The sequence below is a fragment of the Strix aluco genome, chromosome 13 (genome assembly GCF_031877795.1).
Source record: "Strix aluco isolate bStrAlu1 chromosome 13, bStrAlu1.hap1, whole genome shotgun sequence".
Taxonomy (NCBI): Eukaryota; Metazoa; Chordata; class Aves; order Strigiformes; family Strigidae; genus Strix; species Strix aluco.
The window spans coordinates 15,966,652-15,991,767 of NC_133943.1; the positions used below are offsets into that span (position 1 = coordinate 15,966,652).

Sequence of the window (25,116 nt, forward strand, 5' to 3'; positions counted from 1 at the left end):
TTTCTTCGGTGCCGTTAGTGCTTTTGCAGATGTGTAGCAAAGGGGGAGGGGAAAATTAAGGTTAAATAATAGTCAACATTTAATTATACTTTACAGAAAAGGTAGGTATTCTGTACGGTATTTGGAAGTAACGTTATATAGAACATGATGTCTGAGGCTCACCTGTGGCCAGTTCACTGAGAAGGGGAAGATTATAGCTAAAGTCATTCCTTTCTGGAGAAGTGCAGAACAGTTTGTCGAAACGTTTCTAACTCGTGGAAAAAAGATGGAAGCAGTTTTTTAACAGTTTTTTCCGGTGATGAGATTTTGTCGGGCGGTGGCGGTCGCTGCTCCCGCTCCCCGTAGCCCCCCGGGGCCCGGCCTGCCCGCAGCGGCAGCCCGCACGCCGAGGCGGGGGGCGGCAGCGGGGCCAGGCTCGCCCGCGCCCGCCGTTTCCCTCAGCGCCGCCGCCCCCCCGGCTCCGGCGGGAGAGGGGCGGCCTCCGCCCTTCCCCTCACGAGTCTCGTCCCCTCGCCGGGGCGACGGAACCCGCATCCCGGCAAGCCCTCCCCGCCCCGGGGCCGGCGGCCCGGCGGAGGCACCTCTGCGGCAGCGCTCGCCGGGCTGGGGCGGCCCGGCCGCTCCGCCGAGGGACGGGCGCGGCGCGCAGCGCTGACGCCCCGCTATGCGCAGGAAGGGTCGAGGCGCCAAGGGCACCCCCGGAGCGCCGCGGGGCCCCCGCGCCCTGGTGGCGGGGCGCTGCCGAGCCGCCGCCCCCGGCCCCGCGCGCGGTCCCTCACGGCCGCGCCGCCGCCCGGCCCCGGCAGCGCGCGGGGGCCCTGCGCGCGCGCGGCCGGGTGCCGAGCGCGGGGATTGGCTGGCGGGCCCGGCCGCGGCGCGTGCAGCCGGGGGCCGGCGGGGCTGCAGCCAGAGCGCGGCTGGCGCGGGCGGCTGCCGGGGCCCGCCACCGCCCGCCCGCGGCTCCTCCGCGCCCGCGGCTCCTCCGCGCCGCGCCGCTCCCCTCCCGGGGGCGGTGGGAGGCTGCTGCTGCTGCTGCTGCTGCTGTTCCCGCCGCTCCGCTCCGCTCCTCGGGGGAGGGACGGGACGGGAAGGGAGAGGGAAGGAGAGCAGAACCAGGGAAGGGAAGGGGGTCCCTCGTCAGTGAAGGAATCCGCACCGGTGCTAAGTTATCTCCCAGAGACGGTGTGAGGCACTCGGGCTGCTCAACCTGCTGCTGCTGCTGGTAAACGCTCTTCACTTCTTACTTGCCTACATGCTCAGGGCTCTCCTTACTGCTTTTCATTCGGCAACAGCGCCTAAAGCTGCAGCGTTTCTGTCTCTGTCGCTCCCTTCCCTTTCCCTTCTACCTCCCCCCCCCCCACCCCCCTTCTGTAATTGCGTTAGCGGAGTTGACAACTTCTGATATGTGTCTTAAAACCAGGCAGTAAGTGTTTTGTTTCCTGGAGCCGTTTAATTCAGCAGTTGGAGAGGTCATTAGTTGCATGAGTTCCAAGGAAAGAGGATTCTCTTTGCCTCTGCAATAAGTGCTGCTGCTGCTTTTCTGCCCATTAATTCTCATCCGTGATCGCTGGTATTTCTTTTATTTTCACGGTGTTTTAATGTTGCCTTTGTTCTTTAAGCTGCTTCATCTTTCTTTTTTTTTTTTTTTTCTTTTCTTTTTTCCCTTCTGGGATTGAAGTATAATTTTTTTTTTTTTTTTTTTTTTTTTTTCAGTTTTTGCCAACAGCGTGGAAAGGTATCACTGATTCAGAAACTATTGTCCACAGTGCGTCTTGGTTAGAAACAGGCAGAAATAGGAGAAGGCAGGCATTTGTATTCCAAAAGGGAATTAAAAAAAATATGTTGCTTTTACTGCTTCCTGCAAATCTGCAGGAGTGATGCAGGGACAATAATATTACGTTGTTTGTGAAGATAATAAACATAGAAGTGCTTTGGTGTTTCACGTATAGCCCTGCGATTGAGCTGTTTCGAAATTGCACTTAATAATAAATTCATAGCTGTGGAGGAAGAGATTGCTGGCATGTACTGCATACATTGCCGAGACAATGTACCAACGTATGCTAACACCAGACCAAGTCCCTGTTAGACCTTACATGGAGTGGCAGTTTGACAAGATACTATTTTGTGTCTTGCACACACCCAAACTGAAATTTAAATACGGTGGCTTAATGGATGTGAATGGAGCTCTTAACTCTGTATCTCTGAACCAGACTCCTTTTTCAGCACTTCTTGTTAGGATGCTTGTAAGTGCCAGTGTAAACATTTATCTGTAGCAATTTCAGATGATTTAATACTACTGATGTCTTAATATGTGCTTTTTATGCTTTTTTTTTGTACTTCCATATTTAAGTGTGCTGTTATTTTAAAAGGCTCAAAATGTAATGGCAGGTATTGTCTGTGTGTGTTTATGTGGGTGTATGTAAATATTTATATATTTATCTATATAACGTTTGACTTGTACTTGTTTAAATTTACCAAACCTTGTATTACATGGAGAAAACAGGTATTATAACAGAATTGAAATGCAGGAACACAGAATTAAAGGAGACTTTGTTTATAATATTTAGTTGTATGGTTAAACGATTATATAAGATCAAAGAGATTCAAAAAGCTTGCATTCTAAATAACTAAAGTCTGGAAGCGGTCGTATTGTAGCCATTTAAGAAAAAAAAGCTTGACTGAAACAATACGGAATGCAAGCTGTCAATAAGTATGTGTAGTTATCGAATATCTCATAGAGTACTTTATGGAATGCTGTTGAAAATCTGATGTATTAAAAAATGTAGTCTGTTAAGTGCAGAGTTAATGAAAAAGTAGTATCACCTGTTAATACAGTTACTTTATGCAAGTTTAATAGGTAATCTTGGTTGTATAGTCTCAAAGTTTTTCTTCAAACTTCAGAAGAATTTAGACAGAGATGACTTTCTTCAAGACATTTGTATTATCAGTCAAATTATACTGATTTGAGAAACTCATGAATCTCCACTGTATAGAACAATGACAGGTATTTTTCTAAGGGGCTTATGTAAGTGCTAGGTAAAGTGGATTTTTACAGGGGGCTGACAACCAAAAGATAGGTGGCATTTCTTGCATTGTCAAGGTTTAAAATATATACAAACAACGTACTCGGGCATAATTTTCCTGTGCATTGGCAAATCAGTAACCAGGTTGACGATTCATTTAGCTTGGCCCATATGCTGAGGTTTCTAGTGGCTGAGTAATAAATAAAAACTATTAATATGTTACACTGATATAGATTGTGTGGTATTCGAAAAGCCAGCTGTGAGGTCTGAGCTGTAATTCATTTCGAGAGGAAAACTTTCTTAGCTGTGGTGTCTTAGTGTCCTGGCAACCTCTAAGAACTCACAGAAGTATTTTTTTTCCAATTGTTAACACACATTCAGCATATTAAAAAAGAAAAAAAAGTTTTGATCCAGATAATGTTTGAATTATTCTGCTTATTTTAAAACATTTCCTGCTAAGACAGTGCTTATATGAAAACAGTAATCTTTTAATTTTCTATGTGCTTATTTTTCATATGGATAATGAAAATAAAATTATCATGTTTTTGTGTCATTAGATTTCAACTGTTTATGTAGCTTGGGGAAAAGTAACACGTGAAAATCACTAGTGATGTTTTCCTCTAATTAAATTGAACTGTATTTTCATTTCAACATTTCGTACTAAAAGTCAGAGAGCTGCATGAGAAAATAGAGGAGGTACTTTCTCTGGTTAGGTCACAGAGATTAGCAGTGGTAGGAGCGTTGATTTGAGGGAGTTAATAGTTAAACTTCTTTGCCTTTTTAAAGAAGATTTTTATTTCTGGGAAAAAAAAGCAATATATATCTCAACTTATGATATATTATGGTCATGGCTTTGGCATTTTCCTGTCAAATAATGTCGGTTTTGTTTCTGCAGTCAAAGAAAATTTATTGTGAACAGTATTACTGGTAGAGTAAGTAATGGTGTAAACTGTAGTGGTGATCTTGTGCTTAAAATTATTTAGAACAACATAGAAAAGGGAAAATGTTTGTTCAGTTCAATCAAGGTCAATGTCTAGACTTTCTTGTTTGAGAGGTCAAACTAAACTGAAGGTCAAATTAGATGGAGACAAAGCTCAAGCCACTGTTAGACCACTCAAGTCAATATACCGATGTTTGAAAAGCTGTTTTGTGTTTGTTTGCAGTTTACTGTGTATTTAATCCCTCAATCCTTAATGTTTTTGGCAAAAGGTGCACATAGGAGCAGCACCACTGAAGTCCATGCTTAAAGACCAAAAAATTACTGGACTGATCCTTTAAATAATAATATTCCTTTATATAAATGGATAGTTCTAAAAAGTCTGCCCTTGCCTGACCTGGATCCGTAACAGGAAATACAACCTTAGAATATAAATTAAATTAATTTGTACTAAACTGATTAAGATAAGAGATGTTTTAGTCCTGACTTGCTTTTTCAGCAGGTTAATGTTTAATGGAAATGGCAAGTTTTTTTCCAGGCTTTTTTTTCTTTATAACTATACTTGACTTATAATTTCACAAGATCTTTATCAGGAAGAATAGTTTTATATGTTACGCGCTGTGCTACAATAGAAAGGATAGTTTTGCTAATACTAGACATATGCAGAACTGGTCCATACTTTCTGACCTGAGGTGTCACATCCCAGAGCCTTCATACCAACTGATAGTGACTCATCTTTCTAATTCCTTACTGCACAAAACAGCTCCTGTATGGTGTACTTCTAGGTTTTGTAGGATGTAGAGTATGAAATGACTGTGGCTGCATCAGGCTGTTCCAACCACAGACTGGACCACATCTATGTCCTGGTCTTCTCTGTAGCCTCAAAGAGCCCCTTGTTCTGATCCTTATTCAGAGTCACTTAGCTGAGCGGCTACAGCAATGTGTAAAATGTTTTCTGCAATACAGTTTCGCCTAATCGGCATACGAATTTAAAAGATACTTTAGGGCATTCTCTGTTAGCTGAAGTTTGTCTCTCAATTATTGGTCTGCATTGGGATCTCATAATGCTGTTGAAGTTCAAATACATTGTTTTAAATCCACCTTGCTGACTAACTCAATATTATCAGATAGACTTTTTGGATAAGCAGGAAGCACGCTAAGCTTAGATACTATTCATTTTTTATTATTTTTAAAATAGATTCTTTTTGGTTGAATTGATTGACATTCAGTGCGAAATAGTAATAAATTGTCTGCTTTCATGTTTATTGCTGAACGTTAATAACCTAGTAGTCATCCAAACAGATGTAATTATAAGATTTTTAGCAACAAGCTGCACAACGTTGAATTATAAACTTATGTTTAGCTGAGCAGGTTGAGGATGGATACGTGATGCATATACTGCCTTCACCAGTGGCAGTATTCAGTATTCTGAGGTAATAGTTAAGGAAACAACTGATCTTAAGCCATGCTTCTTTCTTTAACTCAGGAAAAAGTTTTGTAGAAGATATGTTTTATTGTCTGATGAATGGAAAGCAAAGTTGCACTGAGGTAGGGGAGTTTGGCTTTGGGGTTTGGGCAATTGCTTTGTTTTGTGTTTGCTTTGGTGTTGTTTTTTTTGTTTGTTTTTGTTTGTTTTTTAAATTTATTTTATTTTAACTATAATGCCAATCAAATAGTATGGGGAAGTTAAGAACAAGGTATCACCCTTTTTGTTTTTGGATAATAGAGCCTTCATTCTAGTTTTGTTCCTACGGGACTTCTTTGGTATATAAATATGTACCTTTAGCCAAAACACTAACTGTAACCCTTCAGAACTACACATGTGTGTTAAAATTGTATAAAATATATGAGTAGCTGCTCTTGAAGGATTTTCATACTAGTTTGGGGAACACTGTCGCTGCCTTTGTGTTTTTAGTAGGAGCATTTAAAACTTCCAGTTGGTCTCAATTCTCTAGATTTATCTGTTGTTTTTCAGCCCACACAGGCAAGGAAGGCACTAGAGATCAGTCAGAGGGGTATGCGCACCTATCAAAATCATTAATGAACATATCATTGAAACACTTTAAAAGTATGCAAATAATTTCTATATAAAGTCCTTGTGGAAGCTACCGTGTGAAGTATGTGGAAGGCAGCAACGGAAGCCCAGTGCTGTACCTGTGCTGTAGCTGTGCACGCAGAGTAGGCACCCGAAGCGAGAACAGCAGTGTTTTATGCTGCTGTGCTGTTTGGGGGAAGCAGTGTAGGTGATAGGAACAAAACTGTTTTCTTTTGCTTATTCTTGTTCATGTAAGGCTTTTGTGGGCACAGTGATATCAACTAGTGTAAATGTTTTTGAACCACAGTCTGAGAGACCCAGAGAAGCTTTTATTGCAGATATGAGTCCAGGTCTGCCATGTTTTAGACCAGCACCTTAACATTGCGAGTCATCAGTGTGCCTATTGTACAAGAGCAAAAAGAGCCTGTCTGGGTGTGTGTACTACTGTGGTTAGCTATGTGAGAATCTAGATGTCTCCTGGGAAGTTTTGTGTGTGTTCCCTTAACCCTCAATATGCAAATCTGTTTTTTAAATTTTTTTTTTCTTCTAGGGAAAAAAATGAGAATGTTTAGGAAAGTCACTTTTCCTAAACTAATGAGCTTAGGAGCGTTGGTTCTGTTGTCGTTTTGAATGGCTCTGTACATTGCTATATGTAAACTATATTGCAGAATATGTAAGTTTGAAGAGGTGTGGATGAACGTATGTAAGTGGAAACTACACAAATTGTGTTCTGAAGCCATTGTTACATAGTCATGCAGGGCTTATGTGTAAACGCATGTAAAAACAGTAAAATATAGAAAGTCCTATTAAATGTAAACAGATTTTTCCAAAGCTTTTTGCAAGTATAGATTGCCTGGTGACTTTTCAATCTCTCTTTAAAATGCAGCTATCTGCAGTGAAATAAGTTATCATAATAGTGTGCTCCAGCATTGTACTGCATACTAAAAAATGGGTAAGCACCTTTTTCAACAAAAAAAAAAAAAAAGTTGAGTATTTAGAAAGACAGAATATTTAATGTTGAAATGTAACAGTGACACTAGAGACAACATTTTTGATCTTGAAAATAAAGTTCACTTTACTTGCTACACTTGTCTTGCCAACGTGATAAGACATACTGTGTTTGAATCAGATTCTGGGGGAAAAATGAGACGTTGGCTTTACATCAATTGAAATAAAGTAGCAAAGGAAAATACTAAATGCATCATAGTATATAAAAATACATTGTCTAGCAAGGAATGTCACCCGCTTCATATTTGCAACATTAAATGAGTTCTCTGAACCAAATTAAAACAAGTGCTATACAGCTTAATATACTTAAACAATATTTTTAAAAAAATCAAATATAATTAAAAATGCCTATCAGTACATGCTGTTTGCCTAGTTCTGCTGTCACTGTATAGATACCTACTTTCACCATTACTGAAGAATTATGCATTTAAAGAAAATAACTGTATATAAATATGAACTAAGATAAAAAGATTTGGATGTGCACGTGTGCAGGTTCTTCATGCTTTTGATTTTGTGCTCAGGGACATTCACAAAGTCACAGTCCATCAGGAGTTGGCAAGAGTGTAGTCTGGAACATAGTACTTTCTCTTAAGTCATGTTTTCTTGTCTAGGCATTTCTTCTAACTTTACATAGTTTTGACACAGAAAATGTTTTTATCATTGTCTGTGGCTTTTGAGGGAATGAGCTATGGCTGTATACTACTTTTGCATGCAAACATAAAAATGTGAACATTCACAAAAACATAAGCCCATAAAGGGATAGGGAAATAGTTTTCCTCTTCAACATAGCTGACTGAGCACTGAAATCAAAAGGGTTATTAATGAATCTCACAGAAAAATAATTGTTTTGTCAGACTCCTTCCAATCATGAGTAAGTATAGGATTTTAGACAAATCTTAGTTTATAGAAGAATATTTGAATGTTGAAACTTTATACTTGTAACTATAGGTGTAAGTAAATACAACAGTACCATGAAAGTGGAGCTGTAATCATCTTGCAACAGTTTGGTTAGTCTGTTTATATTCCATGTGTACAGTTACCTAAAACGTGATTGAGTTTATGTAAACATTTGTGTGACACATGAAGGTCTGCTAGCAATGAAGATAGAGAAAATTTCCATGGTGTATGTCTTCGATCAGTTCCTTCTGTTGTGGGAACATGTGGCCTAAATATCAGCTAAAGAACACTGGCAAATGCTGCTGAGGGAAACGGGAAATGTGCAGATCGGTACTGAAAGTGAAGCAATAGAGAACAGATTTTTAAAGAAAGTTGACTGTTTAGAGATGAGTGGGTGCCTATAAGATGATCAAATCTTCCTTATTAGCTTTACTCACTTTAAGATCAATACTTAATGTCCCTCTGGACTTTATACTGCGTCTGTAACTGCAGAAAATCCTTGAGAAAAAAACCTGCATCTAGGTATTTCAGTTAAGGCATCTGAAATAAATGTGTATGTTTGGTGGTTAAGTATTTTCAGGAAAGATTTATGAGAAGTAGACCGTCAGGTAGATTATTAATAATCTAAAAAAAAAGGTATGGTAACAAAGATTTGTATATAGCCTTGGTCACAAAAGGAAGTAACCCTTTTTATTGCTGAGAAGTGAGCTGGCTTCAGTTGTCTCCCTGCATAGAGAGTAACCTAAATCATCTTCTTTTCCCTTTCTCTCCAGCTGCTTGTTGTGGGCACAGAAAGTCTGAGGAAAAAGTCTCTTAGTGCAGTGCTAAATTTGGAGGTCACAGCTTTATTAACCAATACTGAAGTACATGGTATTCCAGTGCAAATCTTAGCTGACACCAATGGCCGCAGCTACGAAATAAAGAATAAGATGTGTGGCTGTCTTTCAGCTTTCCTACCTGCTAAGGGATGCTGACTGAAATCCAGAACATTGTCACCTTCTTCCTTCTGTGGAACCTACCTGTTGTTGAGAGATGACATGAGAGTGGAGCTGCACAGAACGTACCTTTTCAGAAAATCATGTCAGTGGTCAGGACCAATGCCGAAGTGGCTCACTGTGCAGCAGAACTTCCTGCAGTATTTTTCTAGGGAATAAAAGTCACAATTATTTCAGTAATCCTTCTGACACAGACCGTGTAGAAGATGGAAATATCTTCATGGTACTTTGACTCATCGTTGCAGGGCAAGGGAGAGAAGTAGTCTCAGATCATGACATTGATAACCAACATGCCTTCCATTGGTAACTGATCTTACTGTTACAGCAAAAAGCTGAAATAGTGAATCCTCAGTGGATCACTGTCATCACTCTCTTCTTTCTGCTCCTTTAAGATCATTCCTTAGCAAGATGCTACCTCATGCTTCAGGAGCCTGGCTACAAATAGCAGTCTCTTTCTCTCTGGGGCATGAAGAGGGGGGATCAGGAAAATAATGTGGAAAAAAAGTGACCTGAATATTGCTTCACCTGCCCTGGGGTGTGTCTTTTCTCCTTCAAAAGTGTACTCATGGCCTTTGGCTTCACCACTGCATCGCTGTTAGTAGGGTGAGTGCCTGTGGGGCCTGGAGCCCTGTGTTCTGCCTCGGAGCAGTGGAGGGAAGGGCTGGCAGCTTCTCCTGGTATTGTGCTCCTTGTTGTATTACCAGTGAGGATTACTAACTAATGAGTTGAATGAGAGAGACCTTTCCCTTCTCTTTCACAAGCAGCTGTCACTGTTGGAGAGAAGGAAGTGGTGAGAGGTGAGAAGAACCTGTGGATTGCCTGTGGAGTATTTATTCTTCTATTGAAGCTCTAATTACCTAACTGAAACTCTTCTTCCATCTCCAACAATCCCAGGGGCCTCCATAGGTTCCTCTAGTTCAGCTGGCATTCTGTATCAGCTACCTCCAGGCTTAAATTGCCTTTTTTTTCTTCCTGCATTGTTCCTTTAAAGGAGCAGTAATCACTTCCCCCCTGTGTTTCTTAAATGGTCCAAAATATAAGCCCTTAATAGATTGCTCTTTTACAGAGCAGCTTATGCATTTTCTCAATGCCTGTCACTCTTTGCCCATAACCTTCATTGACTGCATGTATTGGAGTTTATACATTGTCAGTTCTGTAGATCTTGAACTTAGCGTGTGTTAAAAGATTAAGATTTATAATTGTACCCCAGTTAGTTTAAGGTCAGCTTCTGGATGGCCTTTCCTCTTTGCACAAGGGTGCTGGGATAGGGCAAGCTGTGCCATTCTGTTTGCCTTAGCAGTCTTGGGGAAAGTCAGAATTCAGATTCTGTTGATACTCTCAACATAGATGGTTATTTCCTTCTTTCCTGGTGATGCCATGCAAAGGAGACAGGCACAATACTTCTTCATTCCCTTGCTCTTATAGAAAAGAAGTGGTATGAGGTGTGGGGTTTAGATATTTTGCAGAGCTGCTATGATTGCTGCTTTGTGCTACCTCCATTTGCCAAAGTTTTCCATCTAGCCCTGGGTATCAAACTCTCTGATTATTGAAAATTTCCTGTCCCCTAGAACAAAGTGTTAAAAGTCTTATGTGTAGTCAGGTGGCATTAGTCCTAGTAAGGCTGACCAAAAACCTTTAAGCAGTTTCCGTGAAAACAGATAATTCGTCCCTATGAATTGTAGAGTAGGAGTATCTTTAAACAGTTAAGCCTGAATTAGCTACATTTGAATATTAGGGTCTAATCCTGTGAATAGTCATTATTGTCCTGCTGTTGTTCAGATGACTGTGTGTGAGAGAGGATCACCTGCTTAAGGCAAGTGCTGCTAGAAAATGTTTTTCCCACTGTCGTCCATTTGCAGTTTAGTTTAATTGATGCATTTGAAAAAAGGACACTTAAAAGATGGTTAGATGTCACTTTAATTTTGCTAATGAAATGCTGTTTAGTACTTAGTAGGCCATTACACTGGCACAGCAAAACCTATCATTTATAGCTAGCAAGTTTTATTTTCAAAATAAGCAGCAACAAACATATATAAGCTTGAATTTGTGGCAGTTGAAGTTAATGGATGCCTCGCAATGATTGTAGTGACTTTGGATCAAACCTTGCCTATAGATGCTATTAGCTGAGTAGGTAGGCTAGCTTTGCTTGTTTCTAAGTGTTTTTCTTTAAAGAAAAAGGAAAAAAAAAAAAGGGTGTGGCACCCCACATTATACAAGCAATTGCCAAGGTTAAAGAAAAAATACTTGATACTTGGTTTAAGATTACGCTTCATTTAGGCAGCGCAAACAGAAGTAAAACCAGGGACTCTCCTGGTAGTTAAGGAGCAGCTATGTGTTACTCCATCTGTGTCTTACCTTGTTTGCAAAAAAGAATATTATCAGGCATGGCAGACTGGAAGGACTATGGCCAGTGTGCTGTTTCCTGGGTCCAGGTGGTGAGCTAGCAAAAATGTGGATTAAAATCTTTCTTGCTGTCTTCCTTCTCACTTCACTTATCTGCTCTAAACGTAACTGTGGCACAGCTGTATTTTAAGCTCAGAGACATAAGCTCTGTGACCAAGGGTTATTTGACTTGGTTCAGTCAGTTCATTAATATTTTGGAGTATAATTCCCCAGATTTACTATGAACAGGTCTGTTTGTGTCAGAAGTCACGGTATGCATAACGCTATTTTAAAATAATGCTTTCTGTGTCACGTAATTGGGTGGTGAATTTATCACGTTTGTGCCATGACCCTAAAAAGAATTGCTTTGGTTGGACAGTTGTACTTCTCCCTTCCAATATCCTTCGTCCCCCTTCCTTGCCCTGCTCCCCGCAGCCATGACATTGATGGGGAAGGTTTTACAAGTATAGTTTAATATTTGTAGTTGACTAATTATCTTGTTGTCAGAAGTTGTATGAATACTTAGCGCCATTTCTTCTGTTGTGTATGAAATCTTACTTGTGTCTATTACCAGTAGAATATAGCTAAACACTGAATGTTATAAATGAATGTTTATTTCCACTTTGATTACTTTGGAAGTCCATGGAGCTATTACTCATCTTCCCTACTTAGCAGTTATTCAACATATCAGTTTGCTCACGTGGTAAATCTGTAATAGCTTTTTGTATTATGGAAAACAATCCTTCCTTTAGTAGGGAAGCAGTGGTGCGGGATAAGCTAATGCACTGAAAAATAGGTTTATTCTCCACTTAGAAAAAGGGCTGTTGCGGTCCCGCAGATAAGGGTTTGAGATCTGTTGCCTCTCAACAGCAGACAAAACTCTGCTGGTCAGTTCACCCACTCAGCTTACAGACCTGCCGTAGTAGATTCATTTAGGAACTGGATTTACTGCCCGAAATATATCAGTTTTGTGGAACGATGCATGTCTTTAGGTTTGCTAATTTGCGCACTTTTTGCCATCCTGATTATTTTTTTTATTGCAAATGCTTCAATTAGAAAGTGTTTTGAAAGATGATAGAAGTTGCATGAGGTTCCAGTAGTGTAGGAGGGAAAGAAAAATTAATCCAATTTTTAATTTCAGATAAACAGCTTTATTACAGAGGGTATCTCTCTCTTTGCGATTAGTCTGAACATGGACAAGAGCCTTTTGAAATAACTAAAATGGCTATATTAGATTTGAAATATGTGGTAGCTAGGTGGCCTGTTCACTGGTGGCTTTTAGCACATTATGGGACCATATTCTTCTTTCAATTACTGAGGCTCAGGTTCAGTAGAATAATGAGTGACCAGTACATCCCTGCTCTTTAAAATTCTACAAGATTGAAATCCTTTGGTGAGCAGGGCAGATGTACCTCACTGGTGACCATGACGATGTCATATAGTGTGGAAGCACCTGTGCTTCTCCCAGATCAAAACCAGGTGTCTCAATGGGAAACATGTTTTTGGGAAAACTGAGTAAATTATACCTTGGAGATACCTGCTTTTCTTTAGCGATTTATGTATAGATGTCTCTTAAGTCCGCTGTATGAGTTATTCAAGACTTTGCAAGATGAATTTGCACAGTTTCATTAGCTTCTTTCACCGTTAGATAGACTTCCCTCTTCCCTGCCCCCATCATGTGTGTGTGTTACAGTTAAAGCTCGCTTCCAGGACACTGTTATCTTCTCTGAGTGCCATGACTTAAAATGACAAAGACATTATACCTGCACAGAAAACATAGGCACAAAGGAACTCTTAACCTGGCTCCCCAATTCCTGGCTACCACTTCAACAGCCTGAATTCTGTTCATCTCGGTTTTGAGGTCCACAGGACTTCTCCTCAGACCTTCTCATCTTTCTGTTTTCCCACCGCCTGGCAGGAATTCCAGCCCAGAAAACTTATTTGTTCTTTTCCACAGTGCTTCGCTTCATGTACCCTTTGGACAATCCTGCTCTCACTTAGGACTTCCTTAAAGCTTGAATCATTTTCCCCAAGAGAGATTGAGGTTAGAAATTAGAGAAAACAAACAAAACCAAACCCCCAAATCCCCTTTCAAATTATGACAGTAGTAAAGCATTGGGATAGTATATCTGCAGAGGCTGTGAAATTCTCACCGTTACTGATATTACAGTACAGACTAGCCAAACATCCATCTAGGATGATAGCATTACCATTGATACTGTCTTGCAGTTAGGGAACAGACTAGACAAATTTGCAGTGGACATCTCTCCCAGCTGTATTTATCTGCAATGTACTGGACTAGCACGTTGTAATAGAAATAGGTGGATCTAAATAGATGTCTGCCAAAAACCCTCTAACTTTTTTCTAGGTACACTTAGAAATTTGATGTATTTTTCAAGTTACTGAACTGGAATTTTGAGTTAGGACAACTGAAAATCTGGGTAATGTGAGAATGGTAAAAATGGATTAGAGCAGTTAGTGCTAGTTGAGATACACAGGTATGTATATATGTATGTGTGCATGCATGCATGTGTAAGGTTTTGCAACCTGGATACAAAAATCCTTGTGATTACAAGGTGGGGATGTTGTGTTGTTTTTGTTAAATTGTTTTTTCCTTTTAAAGCCTTCCTGTCTAAGCAAGCCCTTAATGTATGGAGAGAGGCTAAGATCATGAGTAAGACAGCTGTTTCGTTGAGCTGTTCTGTAAGTGTTGTAGCAACCTTCTAACTCCACAGTTGAAATTTTGCACTAATAAGTATTTTTATATTCCAGGCAATTCATTTGGCTCATGTATCCTAAGAATATCACCTAAATAGATAATGAGACTTCATCAAATATCATGTAAAGAAAATCAAAGTGTCCTTATTTGGTAAATGAACCTGACATGAGAGAAATAAAAGTACAAAAAAGTAGATCATGCTTTAGATCATACAAAAAGACTGTGAGAAGAGGATAATAGGAGCAAAGTCTTCATGGTAGTCCCTAGAATGCACATGAAATAAAGTAAGATGAAAGAATTAAGCTGTAACGGCTTTGAGATGGAATGCCCTGCCTCTCTCCTTGTTTCCCTGTATTGCATCAGTACTGATCTTTTTAAATGTGGAAATAAGTGCCCTCTGCGACTACCGCTGTATCAGTACTACAGCATGGCTCCTTGAACTCTGAATTCCGCTGCGGTATCCCCAGATGCCCTAGATACTATTGAGGCTTTCCCTAGGAAATGAAATGGTTCAGAAAAAAGACCGGTCATCCAGGCTGGCATAACCTTCCTGCATGTTTTTATAATATAAATTACAGTGGAATTAGCAATTAAAATATTGAATATTGTCTCTTTTAATGCTATCCTTTGAAATTAATGGTAATGATGATTCCCCAGTTTGGGGAACATGATAGTGGTTTTCTAGTGACTAATAGTTTCAGTCAGTAATGCAATATATTTTTGCAACATGATAATGAAAAAGATTCTTATGAAGGTCAGATAGTAAATGGCTACTGAATCGTTAGTTTTTAAAATCTGTCAAACTTTGCAATAATTTTTTTCAAGTTTGATAAGCAGGCTTTTTCACCCCTGATGACAGAGCTGTGATTGTTACAGGTATTTCAGTGAATTTGTTGCAAGAACCTAGTCTCTTAGGCTGTTGAAGAAGAGATTTGATGCTGCTTAGCTTGATGCATGATGTCAAAGCCCAGTTAGGTTTTCAGACTTTTTAGGTGAGATGGCATTGTGGAGCCTGACAGTTAAAACAGGACTGTGTGAAGTCTCCTTTTGCTGTTTTACTTAGTGGTTGAATAGCCATCACAGATAACCCGATGGCGTGATGCAAGTGAGTATATCACTGTGGAACTAGTAAATGCTTTTCACTGTATGTCTTCGCCATAGATGACTAAATCAGTAACTTAGTGATGCAAGAATATCTAACTTTTAGACACAAGTTTGTTTTTGTAAGTTTGTAGGTTTTGTGTTTGTAGTATTGTTAGCTCTAGCAGCACTGGTGTTCTGCCGGCTGTAGGGGTGGTTTTGTTTATTTGGGTTAGTGGATAATGCTTTTTGTGTTACACAGGTAGAGGACTTTTACAAGGGCATTGGGAGGAATGTGTTGTGTCTTAGAACGTCTTGTAAACACATTTCTAAATTATGTCTAGAGTCACATGTGTTTTCTTCTTGTACGATGTTTTTTTTTTCTCATTTGCATTTGTGAATCATTCATCTGTTTTGTCAGCCAGTGATATTTCTGTAGTAAGTGAATTTCCATTAGCTACCTACGAAGTAATTTTTTTTTTTTTGTACAGCATATGATTCCTATTATGGCCTAGTTATGTTAGCTACAAAACATTCATCAATGAAGCATTAGATAACTGTGATTATTTCTCTGAGTGCTAGAAAGTAAACACTGAATAAAAGTTTAAAAAAGAGTCTCAGATCTTTGAATATTGAAAGAAAAATGATGAAACTGCCTTTTCCTGTGAATCAGTAGTTTAAAGTGAGGGTAATACTACAAAAGTATAGTTCAAGTTAAGACTTGGCAGACAATCTCACATAAAATCCTTGCTGCTCAGAATCTATTTTGGAGAAAGCACAACACAATATAAACTGTTATTTTGTTCCTGTGTTGAGATAAATTTGTTTAACTTTTGGAAAGATATGCATGTACACGTACGACTTCTTTCAAAAAAAAGTTAAGTGTGGGAAGTTAAGTTTCTGATTACTGGTTCCATGAAGGTGGAGAAGAAAGTCTAAAACAAATTCTTGTTAAGAAGAGGTATTTAACTACAGAATTATTATGGAATTAAACAATTCCTATCATGTCTGTTGAGCTTTTTCATACCAAAATATTGTTTCCCAGTTTAAGATCTGTATGTGAAAATTGAAAAGGAATACAGATACTAATTTTATTTTTTAAAAGCCCTACATCTTCATCAGATACTAAAAGGCCTCTAATGACTGATCTGGAACAATTTCTTTTCCATTCAGTATATTGGAGAAGGGGGTTATGTATTATTTCAAAATTTGAATCAAAACATAGTATAGTACTTGATTTTACTACACATAGATAATATTGGTTTAATATTCAGTTTTTTAAAATGTGATGCAGGTTAGAACTGCTGTGGAAAAAATATATCTGTGTGTACCTCATTAGGTTGCATTTAACTGCTATAACAACTAGGCAAATAAATACATGCAGTCTGCAAGTCTTAAATAAATTTACTGTGTCAGAGAATTAAAAAAATACTCTGAAAGCTTTATTAATTTATTTTCACATTTTCTAAAACATTTGTCTCTTGAATTTGCTTCTCTGTTACACTTGCACAATATGCATTTTTGGGGTAAAACCTATCCTAACAGGTTTCTCATACGTCTTCAGTGTAGCGATTATTTTTGCGCAATGACTGTTAAATCCTTGATTATGTTGTGGGAAAAATGTAATGAAGTTATCTAGCACTGCGTTTGAGAAGGAGTAGCTGTTGTGTTGTTAATATGTTCAGTGTGGCGTGTATGGAGCTTTCTGAGGTAAGATGTTAAGAGGGAATTTGTATATTGTTCAGCTGCTGCACTGAAGGTTACAAATGCATAGCTGATGCTAGGTACGTCTGATTCTTGCGGCCGTGCAGGATGACAGGAATGCAGGTTAGAGGGCAGAGTTAATAGTCCTGCTGGCTCTGAATTGGTTCTGGTCTTAATCTCTGTGATTATTCTTCTCTGCGATGCAGAGAACTACAGAACTTGTTTTGTCTGTTGAGCAGTTCACACTGCTTCCTAATGACCAAGGCATGTCAAAACCAATCGCATAACATGGTGTCAGTGTCACCTTTTGCTGGTGCAGCAGGAGCCAGGCGTGGGTGTTGGCAGAACTGCTTGGGTCAGTTCTATGCCACACAGGATTCACTTTATTTTGGTATCTGTTGCCTTTATAATACGTGCCTGTTGTAAGAGAAGTGGCTGCCGTGCTGCAGCTGGGGGTCTAGCCCTCTAATGGATCGATGATATGAAGTACTAAGTGAATGAATTATGCTGATTCAGAAGGGTAGGAATTCTTAGATCTCTTATTGAGGCGAGTTGTTTTCTCGTCTCACTTGATGCGATAGTGCTGTCCATCATCGTTTTATTGGTATGGTGCCCTGTATGAGAAATTAGAGTGGATGCCTAATGCCTAAGAACAGATTTTTCATTTTGTAATCTGTGACAAGCTGACAGAACATGAGAAAACGTGATGGCCTTTCTGCTTCAGACGTATCTATCTGTCTAGGTGTGAGTACCTTGTCTATGACAGCAGTCAGTGTGGAAAAAGTACATGTGGTGGTTAGATACGCATGGATATGCCTGTGCATCTCCAAATTAGATGTATAAACTATTGTGGATGAACTTTTTAAACCAAAGTCTGTTGTCTTGGGTCTTTCCTGAACAGTTTATGAACTTGATCTCCATCAACACTTGATCTCAATCTACTGGCACTTCGAATTCAGGGCTTTTCCAAGCTGTATGGAATGTTGAAGCAAGGTTTATTCCATTATCCTTATTGCCATATATTCTCTGGGAGTGGGTTTTTTGTTTATTGCATATTCTTAGAAGTGAAATATTGAAGCCCAGATAGTTTCACTTTGATACCCTTCCATGACCGAAAATGTGAGCTGATTCTCTCACAAAGGATGTGGCAAACGTAGCAAGTACCGTGAATGGACTTAAAAATCTAATCTCACCTGCAGCCAACTCTTTTGATAGATCTGCAGAAAAGTATTTCTTTATCCTGGCCACTTGCAAGTATCACCTAAAATTTGCATAGTAAGCACATCATTTCAGAGAAGCTTGGTCCTAAAAGGTGGGTGGTTTATCACCTTGGTTAAAGGTGATGAAGTTCAGAAACAAGAAGTTACAGGAAATACGAATTCTGTGTGTGATTCAGACTGCAAGTACTATGGATTTCTTTCATTCTTTCATAGTTCACAGAAAATATATTCTGAAAGAGACAGTGTTTCATAACACCAAAAAAAAAAAAAAAAGAAAAGGAAGAAAAAAGCTATGATGGCTATATTGGATTTTTTAAGTCAGCTTTGATTCCTGCCCTGCTGTATAGAAATGAGCAGCCTAATGTGGAGTCTTCAGAATGCTTAGCAAGTGGTGTTCCAACACCTGGTGTTACATCTAAATATGTGGTAAAGAGCTCTGCCTCAGACTCAAGGAAAATGGATTAAATCCAGTATTAAATAAACCACTACGAGATTGGACTTCTCTGTTCCTTGTGTATGAACAGTAAAGGCTGGGTCTACTTCCTTCTTGTAAGTTCTCTATTGTTTTCTTCAAAGTTATTACTCTTACATTTATTTTTTTTCAGTGTTACCAGTGTATCAGTGTATCACTTTCAACCAGTCTCTTGGTTAGAAAGAAGTAAGGCTGCATCTGGACGAGCTCTTGGCAACTTACATCCTTTTCATATCTAGGAATTGCAAATACTCTGTTAAAGTGTTTTCTTTTGTACCCTGTGCTTCGTGGAGATCCATTAGTAACCCTCCATTTGGGATATGCTGCTTCTGATTTTATCCACTGAGTTCACCATTGACTGGAGAATATCTTTGCTTATGTGACTTGAATTCATACAGTATAAATGCCTTAGTGTTTTCAAGTCACTTTATTATGTACGATAACATTTTATTTCTCTCTTTAATGGTAACACTTCATTCTCTTCAGCTTTTTAATAGCATGTAGACAGAAAGAAGTTGATGGTAGCACTTGCCATTCTATTCTAGGTTGCCTAGTCTTGCATGCTCAGGACTCTTCTCCAAACTTCTGCCATTTAGTTCTATGGATGAGATCATCCCCTGGTATAACTTGGGAGGAACAGTCCAGCTTTAAGTCTGTTAAATTACAACTTTGAAAATTAGGTAAAATCACACATCTTGACCATAGCTTTCATATTATATGGGGTAAATAGATTTTAAAAACATCATTAAAAGTTTCTTCACCTGCGGATGTCAACAAACGATCACACTGTCTTCAGGAAGACAAATGCGTATGCTCTCACCACGTACAAGAAAAGTCACAGTTTAATTTTAACAAAGTAAATATAGTTATTTTATTCACAAAACAGAAAACAAATAAGTAGTCATTATTTGACCAGAGAGAATATGTTTTGGTACAGTCTCTTGTGCGTAATTTTGGAGAAACATATAAGAAAAAGTTTCTCTTTCAGATTTCCTTCCCAATGTTTATGAGGCAGATGATTGAGAAGCTAACATTTCATGGTGTCTCACTACACGTACTGTTGTAGAAGGTTTGAAGGATTGCATCACCATCTGGTAATCTGATGGAAACTTTTTGAAGCTTTAACAGTTGGTTTAGATTCTACAACACATCACAGCTTTGAGCGATCTTCCCCAGCATTATTGTGCTATCTGATTGAGTCTGCATTTACTAGAGATTACAGCTGTGATTATATAACCAAGAGATAGAGGCAGATAGATAAAGATGAAAATCCTTTGTATTATTTGGCTTTGATTTTGTTTTGTTGTGGGCTGTTTTGTTTTGGTTTTCCCTTCCAGATTCGAGTTGAATATAGAAACCTGAGAGAAAGATGTAGAACATAGACTTGGGAAGACAGTAAATTGCAGTTAGAAACCATATAAATCAGAGTTCTTGAGAAGATGTGTTGCCTTTATTTTATATATATATATGTGTATATGTCTATACATACATATGTGGAAGGACTTGCAGTGCAGATGCCCTTGCTATGAACTTGATAATGACAGTAAGAGGGTTTTTTCCTACAAAATGTAGGTTCTTCTTAGTTAATTCTTAATTTTTATCTGGCCATTTTTTATTCGGGTGGAGATGGTAGTGGTTAGTTGTTTTGCAGTAGAACAACTCAAACTTCATTAGCAAAATGCAAAGCTATCTTCTTTGCCATCTTGCGCTTTATGAAAATAGGGTTTACACACATCAACATTAATTACAATTAACTATAGCGTTCTAATTTGTTGACTTTATTTATTCAGAACTCTATTAGTGTTAAACAATTAATGGTAAGTTGAACTTCAAAGTGGATAAGAACGTCATTCTAAGCTGTAATAGCTTAGTGGATGAGCATATTGTCCTAAATTGGCTTAGCAACATCATTAAAGGGTTGCTGTATACAGTGCATGTAATTATATGATGACTGAATGTTATTAAACATATCACTCTTTTAGATACACACCAAAATACTGTAGCAAATGTTTCTAAAAGTTTCAGTTATGAAAAATTGTTGTTTCAAGCACTGTCTTTAAGTGTTCACTGGATGAATTCTAGATTGGTTCACAAAAATATACAGATCAGAGGATCTGACTTATTGCCTAAATCTGGTTTTGCTGGTATGTTTACTTTTTGGCAACACTACTTTTCATTTGTGCTGGTAGAAAAATTATTTTAGACTTTCCTCAATAGCTTAATTATCTTTCCATACACTTTCACCTATAGAAGATTTGCATTCATAACACATTTGTCCATTTAACATGCTTTATATTATAGTAGGAAATGGAGAAGAGAAATCACCAGGCTGTTTAAAAATTCAAATAAATACTTGTTTGTCCTGTGAGTTACATTTGAATTCATACTTCTTTTTGTTTTCCAAACTGCTAAGTGCAGTAAGGATGCAATCCAATGATGAAGTAACCAGTTTTGTAAAATAAAAATATGCTGGCACACACACTTGAAAATAAATGTATGTAGGAAGGATATTTTCCCTTTTACTTTTGCATTAATGTGTCTGGGAAGGATATTTTCTCCTTACTTCTGCATTACAATCAGATGCACACAAGCACACAGACGTACCTATTTATCTCAATATTTATAAATACAGGCTATTTCTTTCAAGTCATAGTAAGGCAGTGTATGTAGTGGGAGCAGTCCAAGGCAGAAATAGTGTGACTGAAAACAGCTGTTGCATCCTGGTTCCCCCACTTGCTCCCTGGAGAAATAATATGTTGCTTATCTCCAGACAGTAGTTGATTATTTTCTCCTACGCATTCCTTGGCTGTTAGTGTGCTCGTGGACGAGACGAGGCAGAATCACAGCACCATGTGTCTCTACTTAACTCCGAGTGAGGAAATAGTGTCCTTTGTAGTCTGTTCTTCCCCGTCAGAGAGCCAGCAGTGGCCTACACAGGAGAGTAACTAATTCATGCTCTCTGACCTTCTGCATGTAAAACAAGCAATATTATCATCCTCATTTGCACTTCTTTATTATTTACTATAGTGATAAAATCAGAGGTCCACAGACAGGTTTGAAGTGCTGTAGTCTTGGGTTCTGCATATGTAGAAACGGGTAGCAGTTACCAGGCGGATGAGGTTTCAGCGCTGATATGACCAACTCCCCAGGGACTCTGGGTCTCAGGTGTGCCCCTGGCTACCTTGCTTGATGCCCCAGTGTCGTGGTGCCTCAGCCCTGCTCTCTGGACTGCGCTGGTGGCTCTCCTGTTCCCTGGGATGTCAGCTCCCCTCCGGCCCCACAGGGCTCCTCCACAGGCACATTCAGCCTCCGCTTTCATGGATTACCCTGTGGAATATCGTGTGCTAGGGAGTTAAGAGGTGTCTTACCTCCTGCCTCATTTCATAGACTGCTACAGCCTTGAGAGGGGATTATTTTGTGTTTAACCTGCTATCTTGAAAGCACCCTTAGCTCAGGTCAGGCAAAGGACAAAATGCCAACTGAAAGTAGTCACGGCATCCAAACGAAATAACACAAACATTACTGAAAAGGGCGTAAGTGAGGAAAAAGATTCTTAATCAGTTTTTAACAAAATAAATTCAGGAAGTTCTCCCTCACTTTCCTGCTGTCAGCTGATCTATAGGTTTTCCTGGCAGTCATTTCCTTTTGCATCCAGTATATCTCAAGAAGCCTGTTGCAGTGAACAACTTCTTGATGAAACATAGCATTTACTAGCAATCTGCCTTAAAGGAGAAAGCTGTTTTCTTTCTCTCCAAAACTAGTTTATTTCTTATACCAGAAAATAACGGAGCTGTTCCTATAAATTAATGGGTGTTGTCACTTTCTTGAACATCCCTGTCTGTTGCTCCGTGTTTTGTTCCCTGTACGTACCTGGCTGTTGGTGACTTCTCCCTTCCCCTTTTGGTGTTTCAGTGTTTGTTTCCCAGCATGAACTCTGTTGTTTTCTGAACTTAATATTTCTGTGTCTATTCATTCTTAAACAAGCATAGTTGATACAAATGTCAAAAGTGGGTGAGCGTAGGTGGCTCATTACTGGCTTCAGATTGAGACTGAGCACCATGCTAATCACCATTTTGTGGACACCAGGGGCTTGGAGCAATTGACCTCCATCATCTTACTTTCAGCAGTACAGAAACACAGGGTTTCAGAGGCGAGCCAGAAGCACAAACCAATGGGTCTGAATTAATTGCCATTTTAAATGATACCATTTCAAATTTTCTTTTGAATCTGACCCTTCCTGGACTTTGCTAAGCAGCTGTCCAGAGTGCTCTATCAGTGTGACTAATGATGTTGAACATCATCTTTGCCTTTATGGTTAAATTGGTTATTATGAATCTGTTTGAACAGTCACCCTAAGTGTGAGTGCAGTTATACTCTGTTTTCAGTGGTCTGTCAAGACCACCTTCAGTAAGCAACCATTTTTTGTCAGGGTTATAATGTGTTTTTTTTGTTTGTCTGTCTGTTTACAAAGTGGCTCTGCTTTTTCTTTTGGACGTATACAGCACATTATATAAAAAGTTACTCTTGAGGCTCAAGATTGAGCTGGTTTTGCCACATCACAAGTATTTTGTGGTCCAAAATCAGTCAGTGTTGATCCACAGTCAGTCCCTGGGTTCTCTCTGTGGATTCAGTTTTGGAGGAAAAGACAGGCTAGATGTGGCATCATGACCCCGCACCCCTTTATTGCATAAGAGGGAGAACTAAGCCTGTGCGCTTGGAGAGAACAGATGTGGACAGTTAATTCTGTTGCCCTGACCAAGTGATTAAGGGAATTAAACCTGGCCCATTCCATTATGCTGAGTGTCCTTACACCCACTCCTGTTTAGAAGCAAAATGCTGCTTAAAGTGAAGAGTTATTGAAAAGCAGAACACAAAACAAACATTATCAATCACAGATGTGACATCTAACCTCTGTGCCTAAACACATGCCTTCATGAATACGAGATTCCATTGCTGTGACCAATTGAATTAGACTATTCAAAAAAAGAATAGTGTGAGACACCCATTTGAGTTGTGCATTGTGATTAGATTTCATGAAAATTGCATCTATTAAAAAGGACTAGGGTAGTAAATGCACACAGAAAAATTACAGTGTGTTTTCTCTATAGTGTTGGGATATATTTTGTTACTGGTTTTAAAGAGTATTGCTCTACACTTTTCTATCAAGCTTTGCCCTAGGGTGACAGTGTAGAATTTTTAATTTAACTTTGTCTGTCATGACAAATGTAGAGAACTAGACAGCTGGGAAATTGTAAAAGTTAGTTTAAAAGGGAATTATCAAGTCCCTCCACTCCAGTGGATTTAGCAAACCAAATTTTACAAGAACGCTATTGATTATGCTTGCAGAAGTAAGAGCACAGTCTTATTTGTAAAATATGGCCATGCTAATCATTACTAATTTTTCGTAATTAAAAGACCATAGTGTTCCAGAACTGCTCTCCTGTAATATTAATAGAAGTTTAAAGATGGGCTGTGACCTTGAACTTGAAGTTCAATGTTTTGAACTTTGTATAATATGGTAAATAGAAAAGGAAAGGTTACCAAGAGCTTGATTGGGTTTTCAAGACCTGAAATTATATTAGTTAAACCCTAAATTCCAGTAACTGCATAATGTATGAGGTACTCTTATTTATTGGGATAGAAAATTGACATACTCAGCCAAAAGTAGATGAAAGGGAGGAAAAGGGTGAAAGTGGATGGCAGGTAAGTTCAGAGCAGTATTTTATAAAGAATTTTACCTTACCCATCAGAAGAGAGAGCGCTGTGGTGTTTCTACCATACCACACCCTTGGACATACCTTGTTCTGTCTGTAAAGACAAGAGTTCAACTTTTATAGCCACTTCAGGCAGGTAGGCGTTCAAGAAATGTGATGGTTCAAGAAAAGCACAATGGCCTCTCCTACTTCAACTCAACATCTGTGAGAATGTGAAACTACTGTTATGTCTTTACCCTCTCCTTCAAAGCCTCCTGCCTATAGGTGAGGGCAAGACAAGATAGATATGCTATTCTCTCTGTTCCTCATACTCTCTACTTCTCTCAAGGAAAAATTTGAGTCCAACCCTATGACTTTCTGAAGCTGTAGCTGCAGCATAAAAAATAAATTGCAAAACCTCCCGCATGTTTTTGAACAAGAGCTATGAAGCTAGTCTTTGCTAGTTGTTTCATTCTAATATTCATCAATATCCCGAGCTACAGAAGTGCTGGAACTGCCCATAGATTGAGGAAAACAATGTTGTAGCTGTTAACTCCATGAACTGCTAAGTGTTATCATTGAAACTCTGTGGATAAAGGTGTTGGTGTTTGAATTTTGCAGAAGCTGATAGCTTAGACCACTGCTCGCTAGGGAAGTACATTCAAGTGTATTTTTCAAGTGTTGATACATTAGACTGCTTAATTTTATGTTCCTGTGACTGAATGTAATTAATATTTTAAAATTAATTTCAGGCAACCTACTTAGCATTCTGTATTAGTAGGAATTAATGCTAGTACCTATTTTGTTTTCTTATGCACAATTATTTTGCAAATATTTGCTTTTGTCACTGCTGTTTGTAAACAAAATGAAAGCTTTTTATTTTAATTGAAAACAAAATATGTTTGTTTTTCAAACTAAAATAAGTCTTATGAGAATTTTTGAACAGGAACT

The 25,116-nt window shown here is 39.0% G+C and overlaps 1 protein-coding gene across 7 annotated transcripts in view; it reads left to right on the forward strand.

The window, feature by feature from the left end:
- Positions 1-1,142: 1,142 nt before the first annotated feature.
- TENM2 (teneurin transmembrane protein 2) overlaps positions 1,143-25,116 on the forward strand; it is a 700,085-nt gene continuing 676,111 nt past the window's right edge. For all 7 annotated transcript variants that reach the window (XM_074838105.1, XM_074838106.1, XM_074838107.1 and 4 more), the window contains exon 1: positions 1,143-1,222. The gene's annotated coding sequence lies outside the window, so the exon portion shown is untranslated. The remainder of the gene's footprint in view (positions 1,223-25,116) is intronic.